The sequence below is a fragment of the Pterocles gutturalis genome, unplaced genomic scaffold (genome assembly GCF_000699245.1).
Source record: "Pterocles gutturalis isolate BGI_N339 unplaced genomic scaffold, ASM69924v1 scaffold20976, whole genome shotgun sequence".
NCBI classification, from domain to species: Eukaryota; Metazoa; Chordata; class Aves; order Pterocliformes; family Pteroclidae; genus Pterocles; species Pterocles gutturalis.
This window is the reverse complement of record NW_010100890.1, coordinates 1-14,733: the sequence shown is the minus strand read 5'-3', so window position 1 is coordinate 14,733 and position 14,733 is coordinate 1.

Genomic DNA, 14,733 nt, shown 5'->3' with positions numbered 1-14,733 from the left:
TTTAGTGATGCAATCATGCAATGCTCCTTTCACACTAAAGGTTTTTCCATGAAGTTTTCATTGCATGATGGCCTGCCAGGCAGTCACGTCCGGCCCCTGGGCGGATGGTGTGGGGTACGGCGGTGTTGCTTATATAAATGTAGGTTCCAGCATCAAACCTGCAGTTACAGCCTGCAAATAGAGACCATACCATCCTGTCATCCTACCTTGAAAGTTTTGAGCCAATGGTGCTTAAATAATAATAATAATAATAATAAAAATAAAATATTTTAAAAGGGAAGTCAGGCTTCAGAGAATCCCAGTGCTTGGTCTGCTTTTTCCACAGCGAGAGGCTTTTTGTAGGACACTCAGTCCACCGCCTGCAAATGAGTCAGTGCATTCGTAGAGCCTGGAGCCCCATGGGCACATCCGTCACACTGGCACGGGCAAATAGCCAGGGCACAGGCATACATTCATGTTCAATTCTGTTCATGTGCTAGCAACTTAGAAGATGCTGCAAATATGCTGTAGAAGTGTATGCACCGATTCTCCTCATACCCCTGTGCATCTCCCCGGGGCACGTAACACCCAGTGGGCATGCTGGCTTAGGTCTGATTTGGTGATTTGGGTTGACATCCCACTGCAGCCTGATGGTGCCCAGCGAATGCCGGGTGAGGGAAAATGTTTTATCGCCCCGCTGCATCTAGAGCTATGGCTTGACATGTGTTTGAGGAAACACAGTCACTGGAAAAAGCAGTTCCCACCCTGCTTTTTCCCAGCATCTTGCTGTTATCCTCTTCTAAGAAACCTTTTCCAATGGCTGTACCAGTTTAAAAGCATGTAGAATTAATTCTCTGCTAGCCTGCAGTGAGTGGCTTTTGACCCTTAAGCTTCGGGAAGCTGGGGAGCTGCTCAGGTGCAGGTTCTGTGCCCGGTCTGTGCAGAGCACCCAGGCTGCTCACAGCCTGAAGGGAAAGCTACAGGAGCAAACATCTTCTCTACAGCTTTTGGGCCCATGTGGTTGTTTTGTAGTGCACTATCTTTATGTTCCATCTCACTCAGTCAGTCTTTATTCATTTTATCCTTTTATTAAATTATAACTGCCTCAAGCAACTTTAGACTTTCAATGCCAGTGAAAATTTCAGTGCAGGCCTAAAACTGTATTTCGGTAACTACGGTACACAGAAAACACAGATATATACATTTGTTGCCTTTAAAACTCCCAGTTGCTGGAGTCAATTTGTCTCTGCTATCACTGATCAGCCACCATTGTGGAATATGTAACAGAGAAAAGTGCTTGGAAGGCAACAGCAGGGGATCGATTGCAATGGGAACCATGTGTGCTTTAGGAATAATATTTACCTAAATGTGTCTATCACATCTTCCCAAAGGATGCTGCCATTAGGAGAGAATGGATATGAAAATGTTGCCTCCATAGATAAAAGTTAGGAATACAATCTTTTTAAACACAAACTTTAATATTCTTAATTAATTCCATATTGTAATAACAGAGATAAAGCCACATCCATGAAGGACAATACCATGTACTCCAAAGATATAATCCACAGTTTAATAAATAGCAACAGATGCCGCATGACTCATGTTCAGTATGTTTGCGCCGGCGTTTGCATGACTGGTGACTTCATGACAGATTGAGGAGCAGAGCGACGGGGACAGAGCTGAATAAAGAAAAAGCAGCTCCTGGTGCCTCAGACAAGGTTCAGATAACAATAAAAGTCATACCGGTATTCTTACATGACATATTTTGCAAACTTCAGTGATGCTCTAAGCAGCACTCAGATAGATGAACTTTCAAGTTGCTTTGGACCATTTGATAAAACCAGGAGTTTATCACAAGCAGCCCAAATCACACATCTGGGTTAACATTAATTTCTGTAAGGTGTCCTATAAATTCATGTAGCAAGCACTGATCTTTGTGGCTAGAAGTCAGAGCCCTTTGGTCCTACTAGGTTGAAAGAGCTGGTTTGGGGTCCAGTTTGAGGAATTAGTGAAGTGTAACTCCAATATCAAGAATAGCCCATCTGATGTCTTGGTATGACTTCAGAATTAATCTTCCCTCCCAACTATAGCACTTGCAGCAATCTTCCTCTTTTGTTCCATTGTTCCAGTGTACCAAAGTGCCACCAACAGCAGTACAGAGATGGTGGTTGTGAAGGAAAATTCACAGCTCTTCCACCTCCTCTGTAGTGTGTCCTTAGTCCAGGGTGGTGGATTTGCCCTGAATGATAGTTCCTGGCTAGGGGGGAAATGTATCAGATATTACATCAAACAGGTCTAGGTGCACCAAGGAGGGGTGATAGCTGGAGGGAACAGCTGCCAGGCTCCTCTGCTTGAAATTCAGCTCTTGGCTCTGTGTCAGAGCTCCAGGCAAGGGCTCATGCTTTGGAGCCTTTGGACCCTCAGCCCCTCTGGCTGGCCAGCCCAGACAGCAAAAGTGCTGGGTTTACTGGTAGGGGAGACCTCTTGACGTAGCTTTGGAGCAGACTGAGATGGTGATGGTTTCTTATGAAATATACGCTCGGCCTTTCTGGGTACCAAGTTACACCTCTGCACTGCACCCACTATCACTGCTGCCCTATCCTCACCCCCTCCCAACTACCTTAACCAATATCTCCCCAACCCCCAAATCTATAACCTGAGCTGCACACTCAGGTCTTGCCCTCCTGTCATTTACTCACCCTCCGCTCCCCATGTGCCGTCCCAGCCCACCTACTCCTTACCTGCCTGCAGACTCCCCTGGAACATTCACACACAGCCCCACAGCCTCTCACCCTCGCAGCCAGCACATAGGTGGTGGTATGGCCGGGGAGCCCTTATTTCTATACTGGCAGAGGCAAAATTGTCCTACATGTAGCGGGAGGCCCCACCCAAAAGGTGTAACTGCAAGATCAGCCTGCCTTTGATTTGTAACGTCTCTTTTCATTTACCATCAATGATTTCTAGATTAGCAAGTGCTAAATACAATGTAGGAACAGCCTCCTGGGTTAAAGCTGTGCATTAAAAACACAGTGCCTTAAATACAATGTATTATTCAGATGATGCATCACACCTTCCAAATCCAAGTCTAGACAAGGCTTAAGGAAATGCAAATTCCTACATTATGTTGCGTTTATCAGTACTTATCCTCAAACCCCATAAAAATCTGTGGAAGTCTCTTGCAGACTTTTTGGCTGAAATCTGTTGCCCTACTTACTGTGAGATCCAGCCTCAAAATGAAGTAAAACATCAGCCACCCCCAAAGATACAAAAACCCACCCAAATTTCCAAATTTTTGGATCTGTAAGTTGTATCCCCCACATAATATCTTTAGCAAGTGAATTGTTTTTCTCTGCTGGGAAAAAACCCTGCTGCAAATTCCCTCACTGCTTCAGATGACAGATCAGAGAGTCCAGGCTCAGATTAAAAGCTTGATAATGAAACCTGGGGACACAAGTTAATCGTGACACTGGGTAGCCAGAGAGGCAGTTTATGAACGTCTTGAGGACACTGGTGTGCAAAGGAAGTTTTCTCAGGCCTCAGGTGGAAAATGCTGAGAGACATTTCAGCATTGCTGCTCTGTCTTGTCCAGTGCTGTTCCTCATTTGCTTGGTGAGGGAGTCATGAACTCTCACTCCTAATTAATCTCACCCTTGTTTGTTTCTTCTGACTCTTTAAATACACAAGAAACAATTCACTGTTTCTCCCAGTGAAGTTCATGCCATGGTTTGCATTTTTCAGGGCTTGATATTTCACTTTGTCTGGCAAAACTATTGTTAGACGACTATGATCATTAACATTACCCCTGAACTAAGGCAGCTGCACCAGCCTGAATTTGCTTGTACTCTAGACCAGCATCAAACCTCAAAGTTTTACTGGCACAGCTAAAGGCCAGTTCAAGATATACTCTGGAAATTGTCTATTCATTGCAGTTGGCTTGTTTGTTCCCTTGATGTATGGTAACAAAAATACAAGCCTCCACTCAAACCCTTATAAATCAGCAAAATATTCTTTGTTTTACCAAAGGAATCTTAGGTAGAAGCTGCTTCCAGCACAGAATAACTCACTTTTCCTTTTAAAAAAAAAAAAAGTAATAGTGTTTAAGAACTGCATCTCATTAAATAGTTCTTATTTTCTTTTAACCAAGTGCTTCATCTTTGAAAGAAATCAGGGACGTGTTATTTTAACAGTGCTTCCTCCATCTTACTGAGATAATACCGGAGCATACGGATTAGTCTCCCATCCTCACCTTCTCTGTTTCCCTGCTGATAGCGGCTGTCATTCAGCCCTAATGGAAAAGCCCCCATGCACATGCTGGGTCATGCTGCCAGGGAGAGGGGGGACAGTCTGCAAAGCCTCACTGTGAAGGACCCTGCAGGATGTCACCAAGGCTGTCAAGGGAGATGCCGCTCGTAGGCAGGGGAGATGGAGATGGCGTCCTCCTTGTCACAGCCCCTCACAGCATCACCCTGCCCTGCACCAGGAGATAAGGGGACAGTGGCCAGGGGCTGGGGCAGTGGCCAGCAGCTGGTGGCCGGTGGCCAGCGCAGAGCTGTGCAGCAGGCTGACAGCAGTGGGGCACTGCTGGACTGCGTTTGCCCGTGGGAGGAGGCTGGAGGCACTGCATGGAGGGAGCCTGCCCACCCGTCGCTGTCTCTGGCAGCGTGTGCGGAGGCAGAGGTCCAGCACCCACAGACCCAAATTGGGACCAGCTCCCTGCGTTTTACCATCTTTCAGTGCACGGTCTGAAACATCGCTGTCCTAGGGCTGAATCTGACCGTGATTAACTAAGAAGTGCAGAGGGCAATGCGCGCTGTGGCTTCTGTTTTAAATGCAGATATCACGGATTCTTTGTTTGAAGCCTTTGTTTAGTAAAGGAGCTTCAGTCCTGCCAGTCTGTAGATGAGCTACCTTGGGAAAGAGGAATTCTTCCCATGCCAGGAACCGAATCAAAGTTGTACCTTCATCCTTAGAAATGTAGTTTTACCTCGCCTGACCCTCCCATCCTCCGGAGGACGCTGAGCTTGAGAGGATGGGCTTTGCACGTTCATGCACAGGAGAAGAATGGGGTGAACAAACAAAACACCCCGCCCTCTTCCACTTAAGTCAGATCAGAAGGAGAGTGTAGGCCAAGCCCGGAGGAGTGGATTTATGGATTCAGAAGAACCTTGTTATTAAAATGTTATGAAAGTTTTCCTCTCCTTTAAATGCATAAATATGCAGATGAAAGGAGCCATGTGATCTGGCCATTGGCCATGCTGCTGCAGGCTCAGCCTAACTATCAGCTGCCAGCTCCGCTGCTTTTTAAGTGGTGAACATAATTAAAGATGCACAGACAATTGAAGAAAGTTAGATTGGTTCTTACAAGGCCTGCTTCTATTTTATAACCACATGGCAGCTTGGCCTTGAGACTGAATCTGCCCTTACAAGCTGAAGGAGAAGAGTTCTGCTGATCAGACGGTTTCTTTTCAACCACAAGCTCCACGTGCTTTTGAATTCACCATTTTCATAGCAAGCTATTTGCCAAGGTAAACAGCTTTCCTGCCCCCTCGAAGAAAAAGAGGGCTCTGAAGGGGGGGAAGGAGGCAGGTAGGACCAGGTGAGAGGGGGAGTCAAACACTTCAGAAGCGTCACCCTAATACTCTGACTCGCCCAACCAGAGAGGTGCTAACTTGTTTAAAAAGGTGTTGTGAAAACAGGATCTCTGGGGCTTCTCCTTTCCCTTGGGACAGGAAATATCATTGAGAAACCCAGATGGTCCGTGTGTTTGGGGGAGAGCCACAGTCCTGCGGGCAGGACAAAGAACTGGGATCCCCCTTCCAGAGCTGCTGGGTTTCAAGGCGAGTGTCATTGCCGCTGCAGCAACAGCAATGCCGAACAGGCTGGCAGTGTCTGTCCTTTCGTCATCCGTATTAGCCGGGGGATGGAGCCTGTCTCTGCAAAGTGACAGACCTGTCAAGTCTCACATGCTGGGTGTGAATCTCATGCTGTAGGTTTTTTCTCAACGCTTCCCGAAGCTCCGAGTGACAGACCTGTCAAGTCTCACATGCTGTGTGTGAATCTCATGCTGTAGGTTTTTTTCTCAATGCTTCCCGAAGCTCCAGCAGGGTCTTGTTCCTTCCCCAAGCCTCTCCCTTGTCCCGGGGCTTGGGGCAGTGGATGCAATTGCTTGGTTCTCCCTGGGAGACACTTTTCAAGCTGCACCATGCTTGAGGGCTTGAAAAGTGGCAGGCTTCTGAGTAACTTTGTTTACTGTTGTTTCATGGCTTTCAAGACAGACATGTCTTTCCAAAAACCAAAGATTTGCCTCGTTTTTAGCACCACTGTGGAGTGTGGCACAGCTATCCCATATGGTCCTCGGAGAGAGCCAGTGTCCGCACAGCCACCCAGCCCATCCCCAGCCTGGCTGGGATCACCACGTGCCTGCACACCCCTCGGACAAGCATGGCAGCTCCACACCACCTCGACCTGCCAGGGCTGTGCATGGCAGATCCGTGCCCATGCATTTGTCACCTTCAGAGGAGGCTGTTTCTTAAGCTGGCCAGGCAGCAGTTTGGGTTGGAAGGTTTCATCTTGCTGCAACCTAATCAAGAAATCCGTGCGTGTTCTCCAACTGCTTCAGCAAGGTCCCCATTTCAGCTGGGGTTTCAGGATGCCTCGGATATGGACTGACCACCTGTGCACCTGCAGAGGAAGTTCCCTGAAGAAACACCCTGTCCAAGGCACCACGTGCTCCCCAGCTCCCAGTCAGCCCACTATGGTGCTTCCACGAGCCTGGCTGGTGAGGGACATTTGCTCAGGTGCCACCACACCGTGCCCCAGGGCACTGCCACCTCTGCTCTGGGGCTGCGGTTCTCCGTGGCCATGCAGCCGTAGCCCTGTGCTGCAGCGTGGTAAGCTGCCAGCATGCAGGATACTGTGCCCAGCCACCTCTGCCACAGGCGTGAGGTCCCAGCCGGGGTTTCGTGGGTGGCTACAGCAGAGGCAGCAGTCTCTGCTCTTTTTGTAATCAGCTTTGTAATCAACAGAGAGAAACAGGTCCTTTCTGGGGCAATGCATTTGACCTCTGTTAGTAGCTACTCCTGCACAGGATGAATTACATCCTCAGAGCACCTATTGATTATAGCAGCAGCCCAGGTTCAGACGCAGACATGTGAAATGAATCCTACTCACGGAGCCTGGTGCCAATACTCAGCTGTGTATGCTAAGAGATACGTCTGGTGCACTCCCTGTGCTGGGGGAAATGTGACTCTGTCCTTCTGCTGAGCCGAGGTCTTCATGTCAGAGGCTGGGCAGAGGGGAGCCAGGCTGTCTCCTCACTCCCCTGATTTATGAGCTAGATACTCACGGAGTCACTTCATTCTTTGAAAAGGAGCAGCACACTGATGAATGTAGCTCTATCTTCCCAAGATTAAAGCCTCCTCCAGTTTCTTGCTGATTTAACCACCTTCCAAAGGATAAATCAATGGGAGACAAAGCTGGAAGATAAACCTGATTATTATGTCTCATACCTGGACAGCCCTGGTGGCCCCCTGCCTTACTGCACTGGCTTTGGACATTTAGCCTTCTTATATTATATTTGTCTAGACATGAACTGGTTAAAAAAATTTGGCTCCTCTGTGCCAAAGTCACGCCTTAGGAAGCCCCACAATAATTTTGTATTCCCCTCAAACGTTTCTTGTTTCACTGGCAAGACCACAGCAGCACCGTTGTCACCAGATAACGAAGGATCTCTAAAGACTCAGTTTATGATTACAGGTTTGCTAAGGTGGAGATTTGCATTTTCTCTATTATGCTCACCCTACACTGCTTCCCAGATCACATCCTCTCTTTTAAGAAAAAAGTAGTGTTGGGCACTAACTGCTCATTAAATCATATTTCAAATCATAATCTCTTTTGCTGTTGGACAAAATAAACATGCCTCATCCTGGAGATTATTCTATTACAAAAGATAAGCAAAATAGGCCAGTTATCAGTGCTAATTATCCTATAAAGGCCACTTCATACTGATCCAATATATACAGTCAGGCCATGGAAGTCTGTTTTTCCTAAAGCATTAATAATGCATAAGCATGATGCTCTTTCTAGTCTCAGCCAGATGCCTCTGTATTATGAGCCCACTTTCACTAATATATTCTATGGTAGAGGAAAAGAGGATTAATCACATGCAGAGAATGGCAGGAATATGTATATTTTAATAATTCTCTGTTTTCTGTTCTCTGCATTTGTTTGCATTTAAACAAGAGGACAAGGATGGGGAGGGGCTGCCCGTCAGCCTGCCGGCTCTCCTCTCTGCTCCTCCAGGGATGCTCCTGAGGTACCCTACAGCTGGAGGTTTAGGACTTCCGAGAGCCTCTTCCCCACAACTGGCTCCCCTGAAGTCAAATGTTATCTGTAGATTTGCATCTCAACCCTGCTATCAACTCACTATTTATCCACACTGCAGCCATGTAATAGCTTTCCTTTAGGGCTAGTGAGCTGTTAAATGGATTAGCTCAGTGGCTGGGGAAAAAAAAAAAAAAAAAAGTGATTATGTTTACAAGTGCAGTTCACATACACTTTTAAAAACCTCCATTTTTATCAGTAAAGTGCAGGAAAGAACACAAATAATTACATTGGAGAGTGAGAACAAACAGGAGTGTCTGACTCTGGCTCTGGCAAGCCAAAGCAGCATCTCACCACTGGCAAAGGGTCTCATGGCCTCCTTGCCTGCCCCTGCCTCTGTGCTTCTGCCAGGTACCTTGAGCTTTTGATACCTGGAAAACCAATTTCACCCACTAAAATGGCAGAAAACTTTCCAAGCAAAGAAATGAAAACAAGTATGTGAGGTTAGTGAGAAAAAGCTGGTTGGACAAGTGCCAGAGGAAGGGGGAGGCTGCTGAGGAGTTAGCATTTATTAGCAAAAAAAGACTGGAGTAGGGGCAGGAGGACATGGAAAGGACAGGAGGAAGGGCAGAGCTGCAGCAGGGATGGCTCAGGGCACCGTGGTACAGGACCGTTGTGGTAACCATGTGGTTTCATGCTCTCCTAAAGCAAACATGAATCTGTGTTACTGGAAAAGCTTTCCCACCAGTTCCCTTGCACCATCCCCTACAGCAGGGCTGTGTCACAGCCAGCCAGTTCAACAGGCATTATAGAGACAGAAACTAACCTGAAAAATGTATTACTGTTAGGTTGGGGAGCTTCCTGATGCGGAGCCTGTGGTTGCATGAGTGTGGTCAGGAGGCCAGGGAGGCAGCGAGAACATGGCTGGGAACCAGGAAGCTCCACAAAACCTGCTTTTCCATCAATCACCAGTGTAGACTGGGGCTGACTCACGTTAATTAAGAAACTGCACTCAGGCTCTCCACCCCAGGGCTGAGGCCTTCCACCCTCAGGTTCCTCTGCTTACAGCTGCTTCCGAAATATATTTGCTGGCACTTTAATACAGAATCACAGAATCACAGAATAGTTGAGGTTGGAAGGGTCCTCTGGAGGTCATCTTGTCAACCTCCCTGATCAAGCAGGGCCACCTACAGCCAGTGGCACAGGACTGTGTCTAGGTGGTTTTGGAATATCTCCAAGGAGGGAGACTCCACAGCCTCCATGGGAAACCTATTCACAAACATAATGTGAACAACGCAAGTGCACATGCAAGCTCTCTTCTACAAGGAATTTTAGGGAAGACTTCACATCTGGGATACTTCCTTTTCATCATGATGCATGGACTCTGGTGTCTAGTTGTCCCTTTACACAGTGGGGCAACAGAGCCTCCTCTGCCACTTCACTTTAAAAATGACCTGGGTAAGTGCTGGTCCAGTCACCCTCTCCTGAATGAAGATACCTTCTCCATGCCCTGAGGGACACTTCATCTCCCTGACCCTACAGTGAGCCAGTGCAGGAGCTTACCTGGCAGAAAGCAATTCTCTTTTTTTTGCCAGGTCAGTCTTCTGCCAGTTTAGTTTCCTGAGCTGGCTTACCCCCTGGTCAGATAAGCATCAGTGCCAGCAACCAGGCATGCAGGAGGGACTGGGAAAGCACACTAGGTGAAACACCCTGTTCGGGATGCTTAACTACTGTGTAACCACAGCTTGCACTGTTCATGTGACTACTAGTAAAGTTTTCAGCCTAAGAAAACCCCAAATCACTAGATATAATACTGCACAAAGGGATTCTGCAGACCCATGAACTTGTATTTTGAAAGCAGGGTGAGGAAGGCCAAGATGATGGAAGTGCTAAATATCTTGCATGACCCCAACTCTAAGAGGCTGCACGCATCTTTTCTGTATTGACTCATGGCCTGGCTACTGATGCCAACAATCTGCTCTCACAACAGCAGCAAAGACTCTGCTCTTCCTCAGCTTCTCCAGCCGTGCAAGGGCTCTGCCAGGCTGAGGTGATGGCTGGTGGGGAACAGGCTGTCACACACTGTCCTCTGTGAGGCCCCAGAGGAGATCCCATGTGCCCTTGGATTCTTGATGCCCCAGCTGTTGCATTGCTCCGCATTGCCAAGAGTTTTCTTCTGAAGAAGAACCGGCTTCTATGATCATAAACCTCCTTTTGACTTGTTCCACCCCATAGTCACCTGTGCTGGTGGTGGCTTGTGGGCAGTTTTGTTACTGTGAGGCTTCTTCCAAAACTTGGTCCCAGGATGAGGGTGCCAAAGGCTCCCCCAGAGAAGTGAAGTGCCCAAAGTCACTCGCAATGGATTTCATTTCCTCACAAGACATTTACAATTTGGGCCTGTGTGACACACAGTAAATTTTAAAGGAATAAATGCATGACGGGTATAAATAATTTTGACCACCCTTCCTTCTACCAGAGATGAATTCTTCCCTTTGTCTGTGTCAGTTGAAGAGAATCCACAGCCATGACTCAAGCCCACAGCTAAAAATTGTGAAGGAAATATTCAGCAGTTTAAACAGGCAGAACTCCAGGTTCTTCTAATGTTTTCTGAAAAACAAAAGAAAAAAAAAAAAAAAGGACTAGATCACCGGGTGGTGCCAGGACAGCTGTGGACTAATGCTGGTGCACCAGCTAAGACCTGGCTGGTAAGTGAACAGCAACTCAAAAAAGCTGTAAAACTGAAAACAGCTCTCCATGTAAGTGAGAGAAATCCATGTTGGTGATGCAAATATTGCAAAAAAGCAGTGGGGTTTAGGAAGAACTTGCCTTGTGTGCCTCAGGAATTAAACTACTCCTATTTCGTAGCCCACCTTGCAGTCATGGCACCAGGCTTCCTTTTGGTGGCAATGAAAAATTGTAACGTTTCCCTTGTGTTAACAAAGGACATCTTTTAGGACAACTTCCAAGAAGACTTGCTGGGATTTCCAAGCTCTCCTTCTGGCACCGCTGGCAGAGGTGATCACCCCGAGTTGGATCCCTGTGGGCTCCCCTCCTGGCCCAGCTGGCTCAGCCCCACCTTGGGGGAGCTGGATGGGGCTGTGCTGGTGTCTACACAAGGAAAACAGTGCCTGCTATGAATGGATTTTAAGCAGATTTAATTAAAGTGATACTGATCTCACTAATGTAAACACAAAACAAGAAAAAAATGTATCCCTGCTTTAAATCCTGCATTAAATAGCAAATGGATGCTAAACAGAGGTTGAAGGGAGGGTTAGCTGGCTTGTGAGTGTTTAACTTCAGAGGCTGCATTTAGTGTTTAAAGTCAGACAAAGTAAGGTGCTGCCTAGCGTTGACAGAAGGTAGGACAGCAAAAAGGCAAATTTGCAACAGTGAAACTGTTTTTAAGATTCCTGTTAAAACTGGCAAAAAAAATAAAGTCTCAATGGATTTTAGTGTGAAATTAGAAAGTTACCTGCAAAAGGTGGGAGAAGAAGATGGTGCCTGTGCTGATTTAACTGCACTCATCCTCGGGCCGAGGAGCACAGGCAGGGCGCTGCAGGAGGAAGCCTGAGGAGGAAGATCCACTGCGAGCAGGAGATGGGGCTGGGGCTGGGGCTGGGGGGAGGCAGGAGACGCAGGGACTGGGCAGCACTGCCGATGCTCTGGGGAGAGGCTGGGCTGCCTGAGCTTGGGGGGGGTGCACTGCTGGAAGGACAGATGTGGTGGGAATTGCTGTTGTAGATCCACCCTGAGGCTGGTCAAACTCTCAGAAATGCATCTTGTCTCAGCCTCTGGTGCGGGGCTAGGTGAATATTTCAGGTATGTGAGGTCGCTCTCTGCAGCTTCCCTGAGACCGTGGAGACTCCAGTAAGAAGTGCGTACACAGAAGTGGAGAGTAGATGCTCGCAGGCCGTCTGCTGCGCTGTCTGGGATGAGGTGTTATGGGAAGCAACCACATCTTGTTACTCAAAGCCCATCTGCTGTGCTCTCCAGCCAATCTCCTCATGCCAAATGCCCCATCTGGAAGTTTGATTCATCGACCAGATGAGCTGGGGAATGGGAGAGGCTGCAGGACAGGCTTCCCTGCGAGTGCGGGGAAGGACAGATTACGTGGGCTGTGCCACTGGTGTGGGAGTCGGAGGAGCGTGCAGGATGGGTTGAGGCTGTTTGGTCAACAGATTTCCTTACTGTTCATAAGATTGAACTAATCCATAGAACTCATTACTTCTGCAGGTACTGAAGCTATGCTGGTGTTGTGTTTGCTGGCTCCTGCATGCCATGTCTCTGGTGCAGCTCTGGAGGAGGAGGGAGGGGATGCTCCAAGGGGATGCACTGAAGGATCCCCATGCTCAACAGCTCCTTCCTTCTGCTGCTGAGGGCTGTGCCAGCATGGTCCATTGCCTGGCCACACTGTAACGCCTGAGCTGGAACCACAATGTGTATCTCTCACCAAGACAAGCCTCATTGGATTCAGTGGACAAAGGGGTGCTTCCTATCCTTATTTTCAAGTCAGATTTGGCAGATACAGCTGCTACATTGCTATCAGCCCGTTATATACCCATATGAAAATCCAGAATCAGAAATTAGTTGCTGCATAGTCCAACCAAAGAGAAAAGAAGGGAGTTTGGGGAACTTCCTTCAATCACTATAGTGAGTGAAATACTAGGAACTGGAAATTTACTAGTTCAGATGATCCTAACTTGTCTAGCTAGGCAGAAAAACTGAGGCAGCCACCTGCCCTCACTGACTGAGTTTGTAGCAGAGCTAGATATAAAACATGAAATGCTTGAAGATGTTTTTGCTGTTTTTTCCCAGTCTGACTATGAAAAAGGTTTATTAACTTCAGCCCAGAGCAGTGTCAGCAGTGGCCGCTCAGACACTGTATTGTACAATGCAGCCGCATTGTATCTGCACAGCTTGGGTATATTCCCTGTGGCATGGAGAAAACATCCATCTACAAAATATTGGACAGATACAGCAGATTTCTGGCCTTGTACCTTATCTGTTAATTTAGGCTTTATCCTCATTGCAGGTGAGGTATTCAGAAGACCCTGATATTGTTGGTAAATTAACACTTGAACATGTACTATAGTAACTGGTTATGATAGAGGAGAATCATACCTTATCCTGCAATAAAATATGAAGACAGCATACACTCTGGAGAAGTCGTATGCTTACTTAAAGTCTAAGCAGTAGCACATCAGAGGAGTCATACAATTAAATTATTTCCCTCTTTCCACCTTCCATTTAGCAATCAATGAAAGTTCTCCCTCCAGGGAGAAGCTAGATGAAGGGGGAGCGCTCAGCCCATTGTTTTGCCTGGAGTGCCAAAAAGAAATACATCATGATTTATATGTTAATGAGCAATTCTCGTTAGGCAATGCATTCTGCAAGGTGTTGCAATGGGGGACTGGGAGGCTGATCCGTCAGAGGAAATTAATTCATCATCAAAGCAAGGCAGGGAGCTCCCTGGTGAGAGCTGTAAATAGGGCACTGGGAGAGTGACAGAGTGCTGGGTGGCATGTCCCCCCTCTGTTAGCGCTCCCATTGACAGTTCTGCCACCGCCTGCTCTCAGGCAGCTCATGCACATTATTTATAGAGCATTTCACATTCCTGGTCGGTATCCAGTCGATGTTGGTTTCAATTAGAATAAATGTTTATTGATTGAGAGGAGATGGGCTGGCTGATTAGCTCCTTGGGAAGTGGAGCACGCTTGGCAGAGGGCAGGCTGGGCTCCTCGCAGAGGCAGGAGTGCAGGGGGCTCTGAAAATCTGTCATGGAGGAAGAGTCTTCTAGATTAAATCAATTCATTGAAGAGTCCATCTAATAAAGAAAAATGGCTAACTTCATTAGGGAATTAATGATAGGCCTGATTAAAAACCTCAGTGGGAGTGCTGTTGACTTCAGCATGCTTCAGATCCAGCCCAATATTTGCCTTGAAGCAGTGGTTCCCAACCTTTGTTTAGGGTATTGAAAGATAACGTGTGTATAACCAGGCACTAGAGGAGACGCACTATGCCTGTGCTTGAACTATGGATGGAAAACTGTAGACGAAAACCACACATCTAGAAATTCCTACCAAAAAAAAAAAAAAAAGCCAAACAATTTATATTCATGTGGAAAATTTTTTTTTAGATATTACGGAGAAGAGTCTTGTGCTCCAGGAGCACAAAAATCACAGCCCATTTTCCCTTCCCCAGTCCTGCCTGCGTTATCACAAACACAGCAAGATCTAGACACTGTGATTGACTTAGCTGCATGTTCGGGCATCTGAAACGTTTAACTCGCTAACAGTGTCATGCTCTGTACGACACCCACCACTGATCTGATCTTGCTCGGAAAAATAGCGGCGGGTCGCTTCAAACCGTTGGCACATGATTAAGCTGTGAGAATCTTTACCGGTGTGCTATACCGGGAGCTGGGGGGGTCCG